The sequence below is a fragment of the Nicotiana sylvestris genome, chromosome 5 (genome assembly GCF_000393655.2).
Source record: "Nicotiana sylvestris chromosome 5, ASM39365v2, whole genome shotgun sequence".
Lineage (NCBI taxonomy): Eukaryota > Viridiplantae > Streptophyta > Magnoliopsida > Solanales > Solanaceae > Nicotiana > Nicotiana sylvestris.
This window is the reverse complement of record NC_091061.1, coordinates 63,552,511-63,577,443: the sequence shown is the minus strand read 5'-3', so window position 1 is coordinate 63,577,443 and position 24,933 is coordinate 63,552,511. Positions and strand designations below refer to the sequence as shown.

Sequence of the window (24,933 nt, the reverse complement as noted above, 5' to 3'; positions counted from 1 at the left end):
CATGATCCTTTAGCATTTATTTCAACTTATGTGGAGTGTAGAATACATACCTTATAAGCTTGATGAACCAGGTTCTTCACTGAAGTTCTCTTGTGTAAGATTGAATTTTTTAAGAAAATAGGGGTAATATCATTAGATATTAGTGAGACGTTTTAGAACATGGAACAAGATTATACTAATAAAATTATGAGATTAAGCAATATCTAATCTAATTATTTATAAAATTCACAAATTATCTAACCAATCATTGAGATAAAACTGGTTTCTTTTAGGTGATCTTAATTATGCTTAGTTCTAACATATTCCCTCCAAAGTGATCCTTACTCAAAGCTTTCGTAAATATTTCAGTAATTTGCTTATCAGTAGAACAAACTTCCATAGTGATCAAGCCCTTCTCAAAATTATCCCTTAGAAAAGGATGCCTGACATCGATATACTTAGTTCTTTTGTGATGAACATGGTCATTGGTCATACTGATTGCATTTGTATTGTCACAAAAGATAAGGATACAATCTACATCAATTCCAAAGTCCAGTAATTGTTACTTAATCTATAATAATTAAGCATAACATGAGGCAGCAACCATATACTCAGCTACAACGGTAGATAAGGCCATAAAGTTTTACTTTTTGGTGGCCCAAGTTACAAGACATGAGCCAAATAAATGTGCCATACCTAAAGAAGCTTTTCTATCCACAAGAAAACCTGCATAATCAGCATCATCATGTCCCATTAAATCAAAATTACTACCTTTTGGATACCATAGGCACGAATTTATTGTGCCTTTTAAGTATCTTAATATCCTTTTGACTACTTTCAAGTGAAACCCCTTTGGATTTGCCTGAAACCTGGCACAAGGTTCGACATTGAAAACAATGTCAGGTCTACTAGCAATTAGATATAGCAAATTGCCAATCATTCCCCTATATATTTTTTGATCAACAGATGAACCAGGTTCATCCAAATCCAGTCTTATAGCTGTTGCAATAGGAGTGTCAATTTCTTTGGAATTTTTCCATCTTAAACCTTTTGAGCAACTCTTTGATATACTTTTGATGATAGATCATAGTTCCATTTGAAGTTTGTTTAATTTGTAAGCCTAAAAAGAAATAAAGCTCACCTACCATACTCACTTCAAGTTCACTCTCCATTAGCTTAGCAAATTCTTTACTTATCCTATTATTTGTTTCTCCAAATATTATATCATCAACATATATTTGAACAACCAAAAGATCTTTACCTTTTTCTTTCAAGAACACGGTATCATCAATTTTACCTCTCTTATAGCATGCTCAAGTAAGAATTTGGACAATCTTTTATACTATGCTCTAGGAGCATGCTTAAGCCCATAAAGTGTCTTACCAAGTTTGTACATATGCTCAGGACATTTCTTGCTTTCAAAGCCAGGAGGTTGACAAAAATTTCTTCCTTTAAATAGCCATTGAGGAAGTCACTCTTGACATCCATCTTATGGAAAGTGAATTCCATGTAAGCAACAAAGGCTATAAGGAGTCCACTTGCTTCCAATCTTGCAACTGGAGCAAAAGTCATATTATAGTTTATACCATCCTCTTGACTATACAGTTGAACCACAAATCTTGCCTTGTTCCTTCTTTATAAAGTTTGCTTCTGAAGACCCATTTGGTACCAATTATTGTTCTATCTTTGGGTCTTGGTACCAAATACCAAACTTGAATTCTCTCAAATTGATTGAGTTCATCATGCATTGCATTTACCCAATCTACTTCCTGCAAAGACTCAAAATATATTTAGGTTCAATAAGTGAAAGAAAAGCATCAAAAGCACAAAGATTCTTTAAAAAGGGTCTATTTTTAATCCCAAATGTTGGAAATTATGTTCCCAATGAGAATATAGGGTTTCACAACCAACTAGTTTTATTTAGACTTTCATTCATTGCTTTGATCCCGAGGAACAAGTTCAGGGACATGATCCTTCGAGGTTTGAGGATCAGTTCCTCTCTGATTAGTTCCCTCTATCAGTTTGTCTTGGGTGGAAGGAAATGTTCCAGTGCAGCTTTTGGCTGGAATGTATCTTTACCATTGGAATTTTCTGTCAGCCCAATCTCTTTATCTTCTCGTTCCTGTCTCTCAAAGAGAATGTTAGATTCATCAAAAACAACATGCACACTCTCTTCTATACATATAATTATTTTGTTATATACTTTATAGGCTTTACTATGTGGTGAAATTTTACTGGTTCGTTGTTGTTGTTGTATCGGCTTTACTATGTGAAGAATATCCTAAGAATACTCCCTCATCATTTTGGGGATCAATTCCTAGGAAGTTCTTTCCATTTTTGTGGACAAAGAACTTACATCCAAATGCCCTAAGATGGGATATATTGGCTTTCTCCTTTTAAGTAACTCTTAGGTTATTTTCTCAATAAGAAGTCTAGCCAGTACCTATTTATGATGTAGCATGCAATGTTTAAAGCTTCCGCCCAAAAGTTATGATGCAACTTACTAAAATTTAACATAGTTCTTGCCATTTTCTCTAGAGTTCTATTCTTCCTTTCAACCACTCTATTTTGTTGTGGAGTTTTAGGGAAAGAAAAGTTATGATCTATACCATGATCATCATAAAATTCAGCAAATTTAGCATTTTCAAATTCAGTACCATAATCAGACCTAATGGATGCAAGTTTATTACCTAGTTCGTTTTGAGTTTTCTAACAAATGAAGTGAACATGTAAAATGCTTCATCTTTGGATGTTAATAATAGAGTCCAAGTAAATATACAGTAATCATAAGCAAGCACCATAACCTATCTATTACCACCTCTACCCATTGTCCTCATTGTGTCTACACAAATTTATATGGACCAGTTTTATCAACCTGGTAGTATTGGCCACTTTATTACTTTTGAATGGAGATTTTTACCAGCTTCCCTCTAGCACATGCCTCACAATGTTATCTTCCTTGAACTTAATATTAGGTAGCCCTATCACCAAGTCGTTTGAGGCTAGTTTGTTGAGTTTACTTAGGCTAGCACACCCAAGTCTCTTATGCCAAAAGAAGGGATCACTATCTATAACACTTAAGCAAGTGAGTTTATTTTCTGAAAGTATGGATTGATCAACCACATATATATCGTTCACTCTCTTTTTTGCAAAACTTTCCAACTCAATTTATCTCACCTTTCTTTACATTTTCAAATGATACATTACCTCTTTTAAAGACCACAAGTGAAAGAAACTGGTTCTTGTTTCCTGTCATGTACTTTGAGCAACCATTATCCATCTACCTTATTTGGCTAATATCATTCACTTGGACCTGTAAAAAGGAATTCTATGGACAAATAGATAAATTAATTTTTTCTTTGAGCAACTTGACAGCCTTTTCTTTTTAAGAACAATTTTTTTGTTCCTTAGACTTTCTCTTTCCTTTTGCTATACATTCAGTTTTATAGTGCCTAGTGTTACCTCAGTGAGTAAAAATTTTGTTCTCATGAAGTGTTAGGTACTTGTTTTTGGATCCTATTTAGGTGTAGAGTTTCGAAAGCCAAGTCCTTTTCTGTTGCTACTATGGTGCTCCTGTAGACAAGAAAGTGCATCGAAGGAGGAAAAATTCCACTTTTATATTCTATCAAGTTCGATCTTGACCTTTATTAAGTCCTCTTTCAAAACTCTTACTTTTTTTTTCTTTTTTGTATAGCTCAAATTTAACCTTCCTTAAGTCATCCTCTAATTTGAGTTATTTATCACTGTCTATTCCTTTACTTGTTCCTAACTTTAATTTTAGATTTTCAGATCTAAGTTTTAAAACAGCTATATCAAGTGCATTAACCTGGTTCTTTAAAATATTATTTTCCTTTTTCAGTTTTACAGATTTTTATTTCCAGGTTTATGCATTCTTCTTTTAAAATATTGTACTCTTTACAGCTGTTTTTTTCCAGAACTTATATTCTTAGATTCATCAATTAAAGTTAGCAGTTCTGATAGTCTATCTGTTGAAATGAATTTAATTTTATCTTTTAGGTCCAAAAAACTTATCTTAATTTCTTCATCAAATTCATCTTCAGATTCTCCAATTGCTATAAGACCTCGTTCATCATCAACATCATCAATGTCCTCATCTGAATTGTCTTTACAAGTAATAATAATTGCTTTGGATGGCCCTTGTTGTAGTTCTTCTTATCATGAACTGGTTCTTTCTTCATGTTCCTTCTTTTAAATCTCTCCTTTTTCCACTCGACTTTCCACATAGGATAATTTTTTATAATGTAGTCCTATTTACCACATTTGAAGTATCCATCAGTAACCTGTAAGTGATCTCTTATCCTCTCTTTCCACCATGAATAATATTGGCTATTGAATAGTGGTGGTCTAGTTATGGACTACCCTTCATAGTTTTCAGGTGGTGCTCTCATATTGATCTTCTTCCTAAGGTGTTAGCCTCTTCGAGGATAATATGCTCTGATACCAATTAATATTTTATACTTCAATATCACACAAGAGGGGAGAGTGATTTGTATGGTGTCCGATTTTCGCGTGCATTGGATTATCAAAGGACCTGGTTCTTTGATGAGTTCCTTAAACTACAATTGTAGATTAAATAATGTAGAAAGTAAAGAACACAAGTATTTTTCACGTGGAAAATACCTGGCTCAAAAGGTGAAAAAACCTCGACCTACATAGGATTTTCTCCAAACACTTCACTAAACTCAAAGCCAAAACAAAGTTTACAAACTCTTGCAAACTTAAAGATTAAACTCTAACCCTTGTAGCAACACGTCACGGGCTGTTGCGACTACTTCAAGTTAACTCTAACTTGAATTAGACAACTCAAGTACTTAGTACAATTTGCTTCTAAAGAAAGCTGAAAGGTACAACTCAAAAGCTCCTACTATACTTGAACAAGAACTAAAGAAAGACACATGGAACTAGTTCTTCAATCTGGTTCATGTGGTTTCAGGTTAGCACCCTTGAATCTCACAGGAATTTCTCACTATAAATGCCTTGTTATTTTGCTCTCAATTTTTGCTTTACTTTAGTGTGTATGCGATTACCTGTAAAAGAGAATAACACTGATATTTATAGAGTTAGTAGAATAAGGAGTAACTAGAAGTATGATGTTTTACTCTTCTTTGGTGGAAGAGTTCTAGTTAACTTCAATTTATAACTCTTTCCTTATCTTGGATAGAGTTCTCTTCAAGTAAGGAGTCATGCTCCTTATCAAATATACAATTTTTTCGTTTAGGAATTATCAGAAATAACCACTTATACTTACATGCATGCCTCTTGCTTGTTTCTGATTTTAACCTGCGTACAATATCCATAGATCTTGTTCATGCATGTGTTCCTTTGTCAAATCATCAAAACCTATATCGCTTAGGTTAACAAAAGGAGAAAAAAGACAAATGGAATCAAAATATGGAGAGAGAAAAATAAATATATAATTTGAAAAAAAATGAATGGAGTATGAAAAGGAGGGGAAAAAAACAAAAAAGGACGAAAAAATAATTGGTTTGATCTGGCGTAATGGGTACTAAAAATAAATGGGGCTGCATGGTATGGTCGGGTAAATAGTTTCAAATGCATAGATATTCTGTTTAAGACTCCTTTAATGATATTCAAAGATGAAACTTAGGGATCATTTGGTAGGATGCATTAGATAAAATAATGCTTGCATTAGCTTTGTGTATTAATAATATCTTGTTTGGTAGATATTTTGAACCTATGCATTAGTTATACATCCTATTTGGTATTATCCTATACATAACTAATGCATAGAAAACCATGGTATTAGCAATGCAATGGGTTTTAATGCATGTATTAGCTTAGTTAAAGACAAAATTGTCCTTCAAAATTTATGCTTGATTAAAATATGCTAGTTATTATATTAATGCAAGTTTAAAATAATTCAAATAGTGAGAAATAAAATTATATCTCTAGTAAATAAATAAATACTTAGCATATTTCCTTTTTTATAATAAATATTTAGTTCTATTTTACAATATAGGTAGACAAATCAAATAATTTTTTAAAATTTTTTCATATAAAAATATTTCTCAACATATGTTTCTTTTAAAAAGTTTGAGTAATGGACTAGTTTTAAGGATATTTTTGTAAACAAGCAATTCTTTTAGAAATTGTGCAATGCTTTAATACATCAAACCAAACAATAGATAAGAAATATGTCAGCATAACTAATATCAGCATAACTAATGCAAGCATAACTAATACCAGCATTACCAATACATTATATTCAGCATTATTCTTATGCATCCTAACAAACGACCCCTTATGGGTCATTTGGCTCGAGAAAAGATATGCAGGAATAATAATGCAAAAATTTATTTTTTGTTAAATGCTTTTAAGAATTTTCCCTTTTTAATGTGTGATGGCATTTATGTCATTTTATTATCTTAATCCATGTAATAGAATAAATTGTTACACAGGCAAAAGATGTGGATTACGTGTGATGGATTCTTCAACAATACTTTTATGTCATACTTGATTCTTCTCAACAGCCTTTGACAGTGTTACTAAGCAAGTGTAAAAATCCAAACTCTCGTATAAAGTTTTTGACAGATTAAATGAGGTGCGTATAAGAGATAACCACCAAATGACCTAAATGACACCTATACTCACTTTATCATATCGGTCCCTAAACTTTACTTGTTTTCATCTAGACAATTTAACTTGATCAAAACTTATTATTTAAACCCCTCTGACTATTGATCAAGCACATGTGGCAAAATAATGGTTGAGCTGGATAAAGTGAATGTAATTCACGCGGATAATGAGCGTGAGTTTGAGCATTTTGAACCAAAATTAATTAAAATAAGAAGAAAAAATCAGTCAAATAAGTAAAAAAAAAAAAAAAAAAGGAAACGGGTCGATCCAAATAACTGAAGCAACGGGTGGATCTGTTCTTCCCCATGCCCACCTTTCTCTTTCTCCTTATTTTGATTTAATACCCAAGCATATTTTCCCCTCCGACCAAGAAGTTGCAGGATATTCTTTCTCAATATTCACTAGTTGGGCCCTGATAATTTGGAGAATTTGAAGAAGCTAGCAGAGCAGTTCCACAAGCAAGCACCTATTGCTGCCCCAGCTACCGGGGCGCCTGAAGGTGTTGCTGCAGATGATGAGGTGCCGGAACTCGTGGCTGGCCAAACCTTTGAAGCAGCCGATGCAGAGGAGGGTCACACTTCCTAAAATTTTAATTGAATTTTGTATCAACCCCTTCTCCATCTCAACGTTTTGAGATCCGTTTAATTTAGATGAGTGTTCTATTTGATTTTGATTGTGACAACTAAAAAATTCATCAAAATGGTTTTTGTAGTAAACCCCCACCCCCACCCCCACCCCCCTTTTCAGTTCCCCGTGTAAGCTTCTTCTTCTTCTCCCTACTGCGCCCCCCCCCCCCTACAATACCCTATTCTGTAACGGCTCACTACAATACCCTATCATGGCTACGGAACTGTCGCCGATAACCTCCGCCGCCGACCCAAGTCGCCGCCTTCATCAGGGACCAAACCTAAGCGAATAAGTGTAAAATGAGGGGAAAATTTGGGTGGGGGTTAATAATCATTTCCCATTTTAATTATTTTCCGGTGTGGCCATAATAAATGATCTGTAGCCTATGTGGTTTAATTTCTTGACATGGCATTCTATGTGTAGGAGATTGTATTACACGCATTAATAGTGTCGTGTCATAAGCGTTTATTATACATAAAATATAAGTGTTCAATTAACAAATTGTTAAATTTGGAAACCGGCATAATAAAAGTAGGACAAGCATAGATGACATTTACACCATTCAGCCCTAGCAATATTTAAGACTCCAGTTCAGTGAGGTCCAATAAGGCAATATTAACAAACCAGATACGAAAAGAAAGGAAGAAAATAATTATAATAACAAAATGGCAACTTGGCACGGACCTTTGTTACCAATTAACGATGAATCTGTGTTGGCATCTTTAACGTATCCAATGGCATTATGCACCCTTGGAACTTTTTGGGTATGCTGACACTCGACTTACATTTCTATGTCAATACAGTCATCACTCAAAGAAAAAAGAGGACTAATATAGTGACCACATGAAAGACATTTAATTTCTGAAGTCACCAACCCCATTGTAGTGCAAGGGCTTTCTTTTCCTTTTTTTTATTGTAAATATAATTCTATGGGCTCATGTGCAATACTTTTATAAACTTTATGCTATCACATTTTAGAAAGTGGGTGTCATTTAAAGAAAATGGTTATGAAAAACATGTTAGAACTATGAACTTTCTTGAGAAGTTATATGCACGCCCGATAATATTACTTGAAAATGCATGTAAATAACTTTTCCAGATACGCAGCTATTTTATTCACAGCTCAAAAACGTCACTACCTACAATAAACATATTAGGAAACTGAAATAGAAATTTAGAGCTCAAGTAGTACAACTATTAATTCAGGCGTCACGTCCTTAGTTGTTAACTAAGTACACGTGCGGCACTTGACAACTCGCTCACGATCTTGCACAAATTACTCACGTTCTTGCTATGCCAAGTCAGCCTTACTACATTTAGGACCGCTAAGAGAATGGTGGAAAGAACACAAGAGAATTGTTCAAGGAAGCTTTGTATTAGAGAGAACTTGAATTGTTTGCTTGATGAATTACAAATGAATGACCCCCTTTATATACTAGTCTCCTAGGGGCTAGTGTGTAAATATTAATTATTACACAAGTCCTTGATATTTACAAGATAAGGGCTTTTTCTAGAATTCTCTACAAGCCTAGAAGATTCCAAGGACTTTCCTAGCAAATCCATAAGGATCTAGGTTCTTCCTAAGGAAATGTCCATACCTCTCTAGAATCTTCTCACAAATGCTAGCCTTATTCTTATGTAAGCTTCCACATGACATTAATATATGCCAAATGGCGCCTATGTGGCATGATGACATGGCGGGTCATCACACTCTCCCCCACCCAATATTGCGACGACCGCGGCGCAATGCTGCTGCATAAACTCTCGGATCTTATCTTTGAATTGCCACAAGTCTTCATATCGTTCCCACGTGGCCTCCTCCGGTGATTGCCCTTTCCAATGGACGAGGAACATAGCAGTGGCTTTTTGCCCTTGTTTTCGCTTGGCCTGGTAATCTATGATAGCCTCAATCTCCCGATCATGCGAGGCGGTGATAGTCATTGGCGTCCGACTTGATTGGCCCCTACTCGGATCATCCTTATCTTCATGATATGGTTTAAGCATGCTGGCATGGAAGACAGGGTAGATCTTAAGATACGATGGCATGTCAAGCTTGTATGAGATCTTGCCTACCTTGGCGATGATCTTAAATGGCCCCTCATACTTGCGAATCAAATTCTGATGCATGCCCCGTAGTGCCTTGAACTGTCTTGGGTTAAACTTCACCATGACCATGTCCCCAACTCCATAGTATGTGGGACGCCGCTTACGGTCCGCAAACTTCTTCATCTTCTTAGCTGCCTTATCCAAGTAGGACTTAGCAATGTCGAGCTCCTCCTCCCATCCTTTAGCCATATGATAAGCTCCCAAACTCTTTCCCTCGAATGCGGCTGGTAATGAATGTGGAGTTTGTGGTTGTTGGCCTGTTGCTAGCTCAAATGGTGTCCGCCCAGTGGACTCACTCCGCTGCAAGTTATAAGAGAATTGGGCGATGTCTAGGAGCTTTGCCCAATCTTTCTGATGTGCGCTTACATAATGCCTCAAGTAGCATTCTAGTAAGGCATTGACTCGTTCCGTTTGTCCATCCGTCTGTGGGTGGAAGCTAGTACAAAAGTGCAGTTCCGTGCCAAGTATGTCGAACAACTCTCTCCAAAAGTTCCCAGTGAAGCGGGGGTCTCGATCACTGATGATATGCCTTGGTAAGCCCCAATACTTTACCACGTTCTTAAAGAATAGCTTGGCGGTTTCCTTAGCTGTGCAACCCGGTGAGGCGGGCATGAAGGTGGCATATTTGGAAAATCTATCCACGACCACCATAATAGTACCATAACTATCAGACTTCGGTAGGCAAGTGATAAAGTCCATAGTCACGCTCTCACATGGACGCTCTGCAACTGGTAGTGGCTCCAAAAGTCCTCCGGGTTGTTGTTGTTCAATCTTGTCCTATTGACAGACAAGACAAGTCTGCACATAGCACTCTATGTCATTTTGCATACGTGGCCAATAGTAGACTGACTCAACCAAGGCCCTAGTGCGACGTTGACTTGGATGACCAGCCCACATTGTGTCATGACTCTCCCTTATGATCCGTCGTCTAATGTCTCCAAACTTAGGAAAGTAGACCCGCCGACCTGTGGTAAGTAGTAGGCCGTCTTCTATCCAAAACCGTCTCGTCTTGACTTTGTTAGCTAACTCGATAAGTTGTCTGGCTGCTGGATCATGCTGCATGCCTTCTTTTATAGCCTCCCGAATGTCCCATCTCGCTGAAGTGATTGCAGCAAGCTCGGCTTTTCGGCTTAAGGCATCGGCTACAGCATTACCTTTTCCCGGCTTATACTCCAGCGCATAATCAAACTCGGCTAAGAAATCCTGCCACCTAGCCTGCTTTGGTGTGAGCTTCTTCTGTGTTTGAAAGTAGCTAGTAGCCACATTATCAGTCTTGACCACGAACCTCGACCCGGGCAGATAATGTCTCCATGTACGAAGGCAATGCACAATGGCAGTCATTTCCTTCTCTTGTACCGTGTAACGCCGCTCCGTCTCATTTAACTTGCGGCTCTCAAATGCTATGGGATGCTTATCCTGCATCAGGACACCTCCAATGGCAAAGTCTGAGGCATCTGTGTGCACCTCAAAAGTCTTGGCAAAGTCAGGTAACGCCAAGACTGGCTCCTCTGTTACAGCTGTCTTAAGGCCTTCAAATGCCTTTTGACAATGCTCCGTCCAAACCCATGGCTTGTTCTTTTTTAGCAACTCAGTCAATGGTGCGGCCTTTGCTGAGTATCCACTGATGAACCGGCGATAGTAGTTAACAAGGCCAAGGAAGGATCTCAACTCAGTTACCTTTATGGGTGCCTCCCACTCCTGGATAGCACGTACCTTAGCATCGTCCATGCGTAGCTCACCATTGCTAATGACATGGCCCAAGAAGTGCACCTTTGATTGCGCGAACTCACATTTCTCCCTCTTGATGTATAGCTCGTTCTCTCGCAAGACTTGGAAAACCTTCCTTAAGTGCTCCATGTGCTCCCCCAAGGTGTTGTTGTAGATGACTATGTCGTCTAGGTAGACTACCATGAATTGATCAAGGTAGGGATGGAAGATCTTGTTCATAAGGGTGCAAAATGTAGCCGGTGCATTGGTTAAGCCGAAGGGCATCACCAACCACTCAAAGGCTCCATATCTCGTCACACATGCTGTCTTTGGCTCATCCCCTTCGGCAATGTGAACCTGGTAGTAGCCCTTTCGAAGATCCACCTTGGTAAAGTACTTGGCTTGCCAAGTCTATCGAACAAGTCAGCAATGAGCGGGATTGGGTACTTATTCTTCGCGGTGACCTTATTAAGTGCTCGGTAGTCTATGCACAAACGCAACGATCCATCCTTCTTCTTCTGGAACAATACTGGTGCGTCGAAAGGTGCCTTTGATGGGCGAATGTGACCAGCATCCAACAACTCTTTCAATTGTTTCTTGAGCTCCTCCAGCTCGGGCGGTGCCATACGATATGGGGAAAATGCGGGTGGTTTAGCCCCTGGCTCCAACTCAATCTTGTGATCCACCTCTAGCCTAGGCGGCAAGTGCTTAGGAAACTTCTCGGGCATGACATCCTTGTTCTCCTCAAGCAACTTCTCTATGCAAGGCGACACTGTCTCTTGAAAATTCTTGTCTTCCTCTAGACTTGCAATGGTTGCCACGAATGTGGGCTCCCCCTTCTTGATCCCCTTGACAACCTGCATAGCTGAGAGTTGTGCTTGGATCTATCCGTGTGGCATAGTCATTGTAGGTACCATGCAAGCTCCTTCTCGCTCCATAACCAAAAGACGTTGGAGGTAGGGGTTGATTAAAGTATGACAATGTCTAAAGAACTCTTGCCTCAGTATGATGTCAAATATATCCATAGCGGTTACGGTAAAGTTTGTCATACCTTTCTAAGTTCCCAATTTGACACCAACTCCATTAGCTACCCCATGAGCATTCTGTATCTCGGCATTCACGGTCTTGACGCGAGAGTTGGTTGGAGCAAGCTTCAATTTCAGTCTCTTTGCGGCAGCCTCAGTCACGAAATTATGAGTTGCTCCTATGTCCACCATTGCACGAGCGGGCTTGTTGTTGATGGTGAGATCCACGTACTGATTGCCATTCTTGGTAGGTTGGATAGCTTGCTTCGTGACAGCACCACATAATCCGATCATACCCAACTGTGCGGTTCCCGGACTCTCTCCTTGTGGCTGCTCCTTCCGCTCACGTACCATGGCACTGAGGCTCTTGAGGTCAGGACAATTCCTTAAGCCATGTGGCCCTCCACATATATAGCATCCCTTCTTCTGGACCTGTGCCTTCTTCTCGGCGTAGCCCTGGAGGCCACTCGACTTTTTGAAATCTTGAGTCTTGGAGTATTGTTGTTGTATCTCCTTGCCTTTGCCACGGTATCCCCCACCTTTGACATTGTTAACCTTTGACTCCTTTCCATTACCTTTGTCATGCTTGTCATGCCTGAAGTCCATCAATGATTCAGCCTCCACTATGGCTTGGTCTATATCAGTGACTTGTCGGCATTGCAACTCCTGCTTAGCCCAATTTTGCAACCCGTCCATGAAGTGGAACAACAAGTCATCATTGGTCAGGTTGGGGATTTGAAGCATAAGGGTAGTGAACTCCTTGACATGGTTACGTATGCTCCCTGTTTGCTTCAATTCCCTAAGCTTGCGCCTTGCCTCGTACAAGACATTGTTTGGAAAGAACTGTCGCTTGAACTCTGCTTTGAACTGATCCCATGTGCTAATAGTACCTAGACCTTTATCCATGTTGTCCATCTTCCTTCTCCACCATAGCATGGCAGTATCTGAGAGGTACAATACCGTAGTATTGATCTTGGCCTCGTCGTCCCTCACTTTGCCGTGCTTGAAGTAGTTCTCCAAGTGCCAAAGGAAGTTTTCCACTTCTTGTGCATCACGAACACCTTTGAACACCGGGGGTTTAGGAGCCTCGATTTTGGCCTCCCTCGTCACCACAACATTGCTGGCTACCTCGGTCATTCCAGCATTGACATGCTCCTCGAGTGACTCTATCTTTGCCTTCATAGCATCGATAGTACTCAAAGCCTCTATGAGTCTGCACTCTAAGGCAGTGATGGTTTGTCTTAGTTCCATCTCAGTCTGTGTACGTCCCTCCAAGTCATTTCGGATACTCTCAATCTCTTCAAGAGTGTGCCCCTCAAGAACATTAAGGGTGCCTTCCACCTTCCCCAAGCGTTGGCCAAATACCTCCACGGCATCCATCCCCACGTTCATCTTCATCACCCACTCTTTACCGAGCGAGACGTCCTCTGGAAGGACCTCCACTTCATCCTCGCTCGCCTCAGTGGCAGATGGTTCTTGGGATGTAAGCCCTTCGTTTAAGACAACCTCAGGTGGCACCTCCTGGCTCTTGTTGGTGGCATTCCTCTTTTTTCTACGGCCGCTCTTGCCAGCAGCATCCTGGATGACGTTGGCTTGGGTGTTAGCAACGTTAATTTCTCTGTCGTTCTCCATTCCCTTAGTTGAAACCTTCGCTCTGATACCACGTTGTCACGTCCTTAGTTGTTAACTAAGTACACGTGCGGCACTTGACAACTCGCTCACGATCTTGCACAAATTACTCACGTTCTTGCTATGCCAAGTCAGCCTTACTACCTTTAGGACCGCTAAGAGAATGGTAGAAAGAACACAAGAGAATTGTTCAAGGAAGCTTTGTATTAGAGAGAACTCGAATTGTTTGCTTGATGAATTACAAATGAATGACCCCCTTTATATACTAGTCTCCTAGGGGCTAGTGTGTAAATATTAATTATTACACAAGTCCTTGATATTTACAAGATAAGGGCTTTTTCTAGAATTCTCTACAAGCCTAGAAGATTCCAAGGACTTTCCTAGCAAATCCATAAGGATCTAGGTTTTTCCTAAGGAAATGTCCATACTTCTCTACAATCTTCTCATAAATGCTAGCCTTATTCTTATGTAAGCTTCCACATGACATTAATATATGTCAAATGGCGCCTATGTGGCATGATGACATGGCGGGTCATCACACTTGGAACTTTTTGGGTATGCTGACACTCGACTTACATTTCTATGTCAATACAGTCATCACTCAAAGAAAAAAGAGGACTAATATAGTGACCACATGAAAGACATTTAATTTCTGAAGTCACCAACCCCATTGTAGTGCAAGGGCTTTCTTTTCCTTTTTTTTTTTATTGTAAATATAATTCTATGGGCTCATGTGCAATGCTTTTATAAACTTTATGCTATCACATTTTAGAAAGTGGGTGTCATTTAAAGAAAATGGTTATGAAAAACATGTTAGTGTTATGAAATAAAAACAATTTAGTAAAGCATGAACAAGAAATAAAAGCAACTTGGTAAAACATGAACAAGAATAGAGATAGAGAGAAGGAAGAGATTTTCTTCTTCAATTGTGTGTATTTTCCTATCTATTACAAGACCTTTATATAGGCATGAAAAGTGAAGAAAATATGTCATGGAATATGTCAATGAACATAGAAAATATGTCATTGAATATGTCATTAACCATTTGAGAGAAAAATCATGGAGGAAGAGTAGACATCCACCATATTTTGATTTTTATCATAACACTCCCCCTTGGATGTCCATAAATAATGTGCCTCGTTAAAACCTTATTAGGAAAAAACCCTATGGGAAAAAAATCCTAATGAAGGAAAAAGAGTACACATATTTAGAAATACGTCTTTTGGTTGCCTCGTTAAAAACTTTGCAAGGAAAACCCAATGGGACAAAACCTTGTAAGGGAAAAAGAGTACAACACATATTAACTCCCCCTGATGAGATCATCAGTTCACATCGTTGAGCCTTCGTATCCTAATCTTGTACACTAGTTTCTTGAAGGTTGACGTCGGTAGATATTTGATGAACAAATCAGTCATATTATCACTTGAACGGATCCGTTGCACATTAATATCACCATTCTTTTGAAGATCATGTGTGAACAATAATTTAGGTGAAATGTGCTTTGTCCTAACTCCTTTATGAATCCTCCCTTTAATTGGGTTATGCATGTTGTATTTTCTTCATACAAAACTGTGGGTAGTTTATCACACTTCAAACCACATTTGTCTCGAATAAGATGTATAGTAGACCTCAACCATACACATTCTCGACTTGCTTCATGAATAGCAATTATCTCAGCATGATTAGAAGAAGTAGCCACGATTGATTGCTTAGTCGATCGCCAAGATATGACAGTGCCACACATGTAAACACATAACATGTTTGAGATCAAGTCTTGTGTGTGTCAGATAATTACTCCACATCGACATAACCAACAAGATCGGTATTGCAATCATTGCCATAAAATAAGCTCACATCGGTAATCTCCATTAGATAAAGCAATATGTGCTTGATTTTATTCCAATTTCTCCTTGAGCGGAGCTATATCTTGTTAAGACATTAACTGAAAAAGTTATGTCATGCCTTGTAGTGTTAGCAAGATATATTAGCGCACCAATTGCATTAAAATATGGTACTTTAGGACCAAGAAACTCTTCATTATTTTCATGAGGTCGGAGTGAATCTTTATTTATATCGAGTAATCTCACAACCATCCGGGTACTTAATGGATGTGCTTTATCCACATAGAAGCTCTTTAAAATCTTTTTAGTGTATGTTGATTGAAGGACAAAATTCTATCTTTCATATATTCAATTTGTAGACCAAGACAAAATTTTGTCTTTCCAAGATCTTTCATTTCCAGATTCTTTCTTTAAATAGTCTACTGCTTTAGGAAGCTCTCCGGGAGTTCTAATGATATTTGAATCATCAACATACATGGCGATTAAATTCAAATCCATATCCTTTTATAAGGACACAAGGACAAATTGAATTATTCTTATACCCTTCTTTCAATAAGTACTCTCTCGGGCGATTATACCACATGCGCCCTGATTTTTTCAATCCGTATAAGTATTTTTGAAGCTTTATTTAATAAATTTCTTGGAAACCTTAATATGCTCCAAGACAATTTAAATCTTTCAATGATATCCACTATACACATATCAAGTTTTTCATATATTGCCAGATTAAAACCTGAAGTGACTATATCCACTATAAGAGAACATGTCTCCATATAATTAATGTGAGGATATTTACTAATTTTCTTGTGCCACAAGTCGTCTTTATGTCTATCGACTTGAACCTTTCGCACAAGAACACATTTATACCTCAATTGACTTTATACTTTTAGATGTTGGACTATCCGTCCAACTTCACATTTTTCAAGTGAAGTAAATTTCATTGCATATTTTTTATTTGGCCAATCTTTTATCCGTCCAAATTTCATGACAGATTTGATCTCAAGATCCTCGTCAATATTAATCATATTGAGCGCTACATTATATTAACAATATCGTCGACAATCATTTTATGTCGGTTTCATTATTACCCAATAAAGACATAACTTATTGAGATCTCTTTATTTCATTATTTTCAGGTACCTGAGCCTCTCCCATGAGGTCTTATGAAGTGTTATGTCGTGGTGCTCTTCTAGGGCACTTGCCTCCTTATTATGACCATTTTGAATATTTGCCCCTCTCCTTCTTCAAGGAGTTTTATCTTTGGAACCGATTGGTCTGTTACACTTCATGCGTGCCATAGACTCTGTCCCTCATGGACTTTATTCTATTTGGAGCATTAGCAGCTGAACTATGACATTTAGCTTTGGGTCAGCAAATACGTCTGACAATAATTTGTAAATGAATTATCACTTGAACTTCAAGTTTATATTTTCTTGTAGGAGGATCTATATGTATTCATAATAATTCATTTCATGTATCACTTTCTCAGCTGCCCATTTTCTCCCCCTAATGTTGGAATCACCAACACATTTCCCAACCATCTTTGGGAACTCATCTTTGTGCATTTTGGTGGCATAATTAAATCATATAACACATCCATATTTCTATATAGAAATTATTTGGTTCCTGACCCTGAACCGATTGTGATAGGGAAATTTTTTTTATAACTTGGCTAGATGCGTACAAGTGCTGCTGTATATTAAATAATAAATCTCATACCAAATTTCGTTTTTGGGAGTTTTGTTCTCATAACCAATGATTTAGCTATAATTGGAGGCATACAATTTCTGCTAAACCAACTTGGATTTAAACCAGTATTATTAAGATAAATCATCATAATTTATATTCTGGAATTGTGCTCTAATAATTTGAGCAAGCAATCTTGCAAAAACCAAACTGCAAGTTGATAACAAATGCACATGTGACCATAAAATAGATGCATCTATTAAAATCATATTATAGTAAACAGTCCACATGGCAGGTGACTGGGCCCATATATATATATATATATCACCTTTTATTCCTTCCAGAAATCAAAGGATTCAATCCCAACCTTTAACTGGTATATCATGAGAATAAGCAGCACAAGAGAATTCTTGAAGAATCTTCTATTCTTCAATATGTGTCAATGTAATTCTTAATTAATTTTTCGCATCATAATTGAACCGATATGGTCAACCGGTCATGCCAATTAATATTTATTTTAGTAAATCTCTAGTTTACTTGTGGCATATGATTCCAGCATCATGCTTATATTTGTGTAGTACAAATAGAAAGAAGATCGGGTAACCTTTCATATTTACCCGGTATGATTATAGAAATATGAAGATATTCAATCTTCCTTTCATTTATAGTCTCAATATGCCAATCACTTTGACTTATATATTTGAAACTCAAAAAGTTTCTTTTGAGACTTTACAATATCAATGTCATGAATAAGTTTATTCATCGGGGTAGTAACAAATTAGTTTTTCCGGAGTTCTTAACAACTTTTGTACTACAAAATCTTTTATCATACCATTCATATGGTAAATATTTCATTCACGGAGAAAATTATATCATAATAAATTATCATGGTCAAAATCATCATAAGCAAAATCATTTCTTGCTTTAATTTTGCCTTTAATAACTTTTATAAGGCATGACAAAATAATATTTGGCATATCACATGTACGCGACCAATGACATATTTATGTAACCACACAATAATATTTATTCTCTTTATTTTACTCAAACCCCCCTTAGAGGTGAGTTGTGTGGTATTCATATAATCATGAATTGCATGTCTTTATTCATTGTTTTTATCACATATTGCCACATTCAACTTTAGGAATAGGTTTGCATTCTCAATGCTTATCATAAGTCACATTCTCTTCAAGGAATGGATCATAATCAGCGACGTGTTTTATTATTTTCATACCAATTTGATGGTAAGCATTGCTTTCACATTTTGAAGGACTATTTTGAGAACCCTTATTGTTCTCCTTTTATAATCATAGTGATGATTATTATTATTTTGATATTTGGAACGCTCACGTTCATTGTTTAACCACTTGTCTTCATTGAAACTTATTATGCATTGTTATCACATTCACTTCAAGAATGGAGCAAATCAAGTGGGACAATTTTCATGCCTTTTCATGAAAAATATATTATTTTTCTTTAGTCATCATTATATCATCAATATGGTACATTGGGACTCAAACCCAATGTCTTACCAATATAAAGGCATGTTAGATCATAATAAATTGGGACTCAAACCCAACTCTTATCATTATGGAGCATCAGGACTTGATCCCGATGTCTATTCCTCAATTAATGGCATAATAGGCTAAACAATATTGAGATTCATTCTCAAGCCTTAATTTCAATCACATGCCAAAAAAAGTTATACACAACTAATTTGCAACTTAGCAAATCAAATTTGCTTTCTTAAATAAGTGTACAAATCTCAAATCAGCGTAAAGCTTTATTAATTATTTGTAGCATCTATATGAAATACAACCGTTTGTAGTCAGAATATTTCTTCTAAATTCTATTAGAGTTTAAAAGGATCATAAAATCATTGTCATAATATTTATTGAGTCTCTCTCAAAAATATTGTTGTTTTCAGGGTATATCCTACCTATTGGATTTGATTTAACGCCATGACTTTCCTTCACTCAATTCAACCAAGCAATTAGTGAATAAATTTATCAAAAGTACATCATATAGGTAACAACACACATATAATACTAATACATAAATTTAGTATTTATATTACCTGAAAAGCGACATTATAGGTAACAACTTACCAGTTGTAGCTTGTGCATCATTCATATAAAATACTTAAAAATGGTATGTCAGTAGCAAGCATCAAGTAAGTCATGGATACTCAAAAATACCTCTTCTAGTAGTCATACTAATCATTGTTTGCTTTCAAATGATACGACCATAAATTATGAAGTATACTTTCTCAATAGCCGGTTTGTTTTTCAAATTTCAAAGAAGTAATTAATCAACCTAAATAAAGATGTGAAGTATTTTTTGTTTTCTTCAAGGTGATTTATGCTTTTAATCAGTATGACCATTTTTTTTGTACTATATGCAAGTGTAAAAATCCAAAAGGAAAAAAAATATTCATCCAAGTAAAAGAAAATGTTAAAAGCGGCAGGACAAATTGAAGATAGTTAACATACAAATATGCATAAGACAATTTATATTAAATATCCTTGGTTACCATGACATGCATCATATCAACAATTAACTGCTACTATGATTTTCACATATAGAACTTTGAAAATTTTATTCCATTCATGCGATATAAAAGATGTAATATTAATATGTGCTTATGTAATATAGGTGTAGTACGAAGTTGTGTGCATATGAGATTTAAGAGGAATGACAAGTATAAGATAATCATACCTTCTTACATTTCATTACTTACCATATGTAGTTTCTCTTTACATTTAACCATATGATGATATGTATAGCTTCTAATTGTAATCTTTCCGGATGTAGGAAAATTTTTGTAGATATATATGCAATTGGTTAGAGACTCGTGCTGATAACGTGTTATGAAATAAAAATAATTTAGTAAAGCATGAACAAGAAATAAAAGCAACTTAGTAAAACATGAACAAGAATAGAGATAGAGAGAAGGAAGAGATTTTCTTCTTCAATTGTGTGTATTTTCCTATCTATTACAAGACCTTTATATATGCATGAAAAGTGAAGAAAATATGTCATGGAATATGTCAATGAACATAGAAAATATGTCATTGAATATGTCATTAACCATTTGAGAGAAAAATTATGGAGGAAGAGTAGACATCCACCATATTTTGATTTTTATCATAACAGTTAGAACTATAAACTTTCTTGAGAAGTTATATGCACGCCCGATAATATTACTTGAAAATGCATGTAAATAACTTTTCCAGATACGCAGCTATTTTATTCACAGCTCAAAAACATCACTACCTACAATAAACATATTAGGAAACTGAAATAGAAATTTAGAGCTCAAGTAGTACAACTATTAATCCAGGCCATACTAGCTACACTATTATTAGTTATGTTCTTTTTTCTCTATCTTGTCATTTCTTTGGCTCCTTCTTCGAACCATGTTACTGCCAACATGTGACTCTGAGCGCACAGCGTCACACGCATGTTCTTTACTACTCGATAGATATTGGCGAAAATTCCCATAACCATAGATTGATCAATCATTTAATAAGTAATGGCGTCTCAACTTCAAATTAGTCTTCCGCTTCAATTTTGACGACACACTCTATTTGTTAGCCTATTTCAAAAAGAATAATATATTTCTATAATTATAAATAATTTAAATTTAAACTTTTTATTTTACGTGTTTTACCCTTCATGATAAGCTTTTATAACCACACAAATGTCATGGCTCCACAAATTTTTTATCTCTTAACCTTTTAAGTCCACAAGTTTCAAAAATCTCCCTCTTTTCTCTTAAATTTCATGTCGAATTAAACTAGCTCGTGTAAATTGAAACGGAGGAAATATATATGAGTCATCCTACATGCATTTTGCTTTATTGGAGCTTATTTAATTTTAATACTAAATTAGTTCGTCTGCTAAAGGAAATTAGAGGTGTTTTAGATCTTATATATATTCAACCTTATACTAACAAATAAATTTCTAATTAGACCGAAACAAATCTTGGCATTATATTGGTAATGCATATGGAGTATCTATTTCTGTTGCGCAGGGGTGTACAAAGAAAACTGATAAACCGCATCAAATTGATAATCCGAATCAAATCGGAAAAAAAAAAAATCGATGTGGTTTGGTTTGGTATTGGAAAATAAAATCCGGCCATAATTGGTTTGGTTTGGTTTTAACTAAAGAAAGTCAAACCGAAACCAAACCAACCTGATAGCACTTTTACATAATTTTTAAAAATATTTTATACATATAAATATTTATTGTAATGTAGCTTATAAGTATTTCTTGAACTTTTTCATAGCTTTATCTTTTAACATATTATTTCAAGTTTAGACTCAACATTCTTGAATGGTAAATAAATTTTAAAGCCCGTAAATGTAGTAACTCAAGCAAAGTCAAATCAATATTAATGCTAACAAAATAAATTCAATTCAATACTAGGAATAACGATAGTGTTGGATAATTATTTTAGTTTTACATTAGTTTATAATAAAAATGCACAATTTATTTTGTCTTTTTCTTTAGTACTTAGTTATATAATTAATACTAGTACTTATTAGCTATACTTATTTTAGCATGATCTATATAGTATTTTTAGATTATGTTAATTTTCATTCTGGCTTATTAATTAGCAATATTTGTTTTATGTAATTTTATTATTTTATATTTATTATTGATTATTTTATTATAATGCTATGACTTATCTCATATTATTGTGTTAGTTTCTTGAAAAATACATTATATAGTTTACTACTAGGACTTAAGACATATTTGGAGCACAAGTTACATATTTTATGCTATGAAGATTTTACCGTGAAAAAATCCGAAAAATCCGACTTTGTTGGTTTGGTTTGGTTTATAATTTAAAATTCCGACATCATTGGTTTGGTTTGATAATTGAAAAATCCGAACCAACTCGATCTATGTACACAATGTTGCGTCTCCTTCTTTGTCAAATTTTCAGTTTCTAAAATAAATAAAAATTTATAGGTCTTTGGAGATAACTTCTCTCCATTTAATTTTTTCTCTAACTCATGATCCTTTTCAGAAGTTTTAATCATCATATTATCCCGAATACCAGCAGTTACATTTAGAAGTCTGAACATGGTTAATAGTCTTAGGCGACTGTTTCTTAATTTAATCACCTTATTTATTAATGTACTTGCACTCTATGTCAGAGTTAATCATTCCTAATCTTGTTAAATTTTGTATGATTGTGCCATTGTGAATGTGCTCAGCCTTAGAGGCCAATACTACATTCCAATGTCCTAAATTATATCGGTGTAGTACATAGTTCAATTTCTATGACATCTTTGTCCAAATAGTCGGTCAGACGTACTGTTTACTTTTTTTAATCGATATGCATAAATTATATAGTAATTATATATAAATTTATATAAATTATACATGTATTATTATATATCCACCAGTTATATTTAATTTAAGTGATTTGATGAGCGACTATTTAGATTAATTCTTCATTACAATATTTGTTCAGAAAGATGTGTCACACATAATTTCATAATTTGTAGTACTATTTTTGCACCTACGTACATAACTTGCATTTGTTTTATCACCTGCATAAATTGTATTTTATTGTTTTATATGAAACTCATTCCGTGGAAATATTAAGCATTAAAGACCCCACATTGCATAGTTCTAATTGATACTCCTAGTCCAGTACTTAATCAGTCATTCAACTATACGAAATTAAATAATACAGTCACGTTTTTTTGGTAACAGAAAAGTCACTTAATTATGCATAAACATTCAGAAGGTCACTCAACGAGATTTCGTAAACTTTTCGGCAGCCAAATACCTATTATACCTGCTAAATCATCAAGTTTTATTATTTATCACTTTTTTAATGTTATGATATTATTTTCTCTTTTTAATCTATATTATGACCTTACATATAGAAGAAATAAATCTTATTTATAAAGTAAAAGACAAAAATTATTTTCAAGCATTTATAATATTGGAATAAAAAAAATTAAGCATATATAATATATGTTATAAAATAGACCTATGTTTTAAATAATTATTTTCTTGCATGCATGAAATATATATTTTAAAAGCTTTGGTTTCATTAATTCTCACTTTTGTAAATAAATTTTGAGCTTTTGCTGTTTTTTTTTTTTGGAAATAGGGATAGATTCATTCATAAAAGGTTAGGGAGGCATTACATCGCTGTTAGTAATAGCAGGGATAATGCTGTTAGTAATAGCAGGGATAATGCTAAAGTTCCCAAGTACTGCTAGTATATTACATATAGAGCTTGATACTAGTCTAGTAGTTAAAACTTTATTTTTGTCATCTTGGATTGCCTTCTTTGTTGCGTCCGGAGGTGAGTGTAAAATAGTAGTTGTAGAGCTTAGGTGATGCTTGGAACCCCATTTACACAACAAGTGTGCCACTTTGTTGCCTTCGCGAAAACTATGCCGGATCACTGGATTCCCCAGTTTCTTCAACAAGTACCTGCCTGGAGTGCTTGCTCAATTATTTTATTATTCCGACCTTATGTATGCTTAAAAATTATTTTCACTTTATAAATAAAATTTATTTATAAAAATTATTGATACAAACGAATTATTTTAATTAAATTTCTTAGTTTGCTCAATTATTTTATTATTCTGACCTTATGTATGCTTAAAAATTATTTTCACTTTATAAATAAAATTTATTTCTTTTATAGGTAAGTTCATTATAGATTAAAAAGAGGAAAAGAATATTATAATATTATAATATAAAAAAAATTTAAAAAAAGAAGAAGATAAAGATTGATAGTTTAGAGGGTAAAATAAGTATTTGATCACTAAAAATTTGAAATTATGGTTGAATGATATTCTTATTGCTATAGACATGATTAAATGATTTTTTTGTTATAACTAAAAAATATGGCTTTATTAAATAATTTTGAATAATTAAGGGACCAATTTTAGTGATGAACTCTCGATGCTCCTATATCGGTGTAGATTAGGATTCTACTTTTACAAGTACTTTCATTTTGTTTAGAGAAGAACACGTACCGGCCCTCACCAAAGAGCAAACCAAAGAGTTGTCCTATTAGGAAATAAAACATGGATAAGTTACCTCCTGTAGCAAAGGATGATATCTTATTTATTTTAAATAAATATCTTTTAAAAAAATTATATTTTATAGCTACCTTTTGATTTTTTATAGCCAAATATCTATTTATGGTCGCCTCCTACCCTTAAGCCATAAAATAAGTTTATATTATTTTTCTCTCTATACTCAAATTTCTCTTATCCCCTCAAATTTCTCGTATCCCCTACCCCATATCTATTCTCCCTCTCTCTCTCTCATCTTCCACCTTCATCTTACTTTTACAGAGCATCTCAAAGATATTTTTTTATATTAATGTTTGTACAGTTTCGACAAAACAAGAAGGGCTACAATTTGTATACTTGAAAATCTTCTCTAAATAATTCTGAATTGAGATATTTGGCCTTGTGAGGCCATGAAAAAACTGAGATCTTTTGGGGTTGAAATCTGCCATTAATATCGTTAGCTTCAGCCATACTTTGGAGTAAAGAAGATAAGTAATCTATTAGTTTTGCCATCAGGCTTTGATTTTGAGTGATTTCTAGCTCTGCCATTGTTGTATTGGTACAAGAAAGAAAGGAAAAAGAGGAGAGAAAAGGGATGTGTTGCTTAGGAAAATCGTTGGTGGTGAGGACGATGTGGTAGATAAGAAGAAA

General features: G+C 35.2%; 1 long non-coding RNA gene across 2 annotated transcripts; it reads right to left on the bottom strand.

The window, feature by feature from the left end:
* Nucleotides 1-4,661: 4,661 nt before the first annotated feature.
* LOC104243876 (uncharacterized) lies at nt 4,662-8,051 on the bottom strand. 2 transcript variants are annotated; one of them, XR_715324.2, is made up of 3 exons: nt 7,909-8,051; nt 5,249-5,348; nt 4,662-5,045 (listed from the first exon to the last, which is right to left on the bottom strand). It is a non-coding gene; the product is annotated as an uncharacterized lncRNA (long non-coding RNA). The 2 variants fall into 2 exon arrangements; XR_715325.2 differs by having other exon boundaries at nt 4,662-5,027.
* Between the last annotated feature and the right edge of the window lie 16,882 nt (nt 8,052-24,933).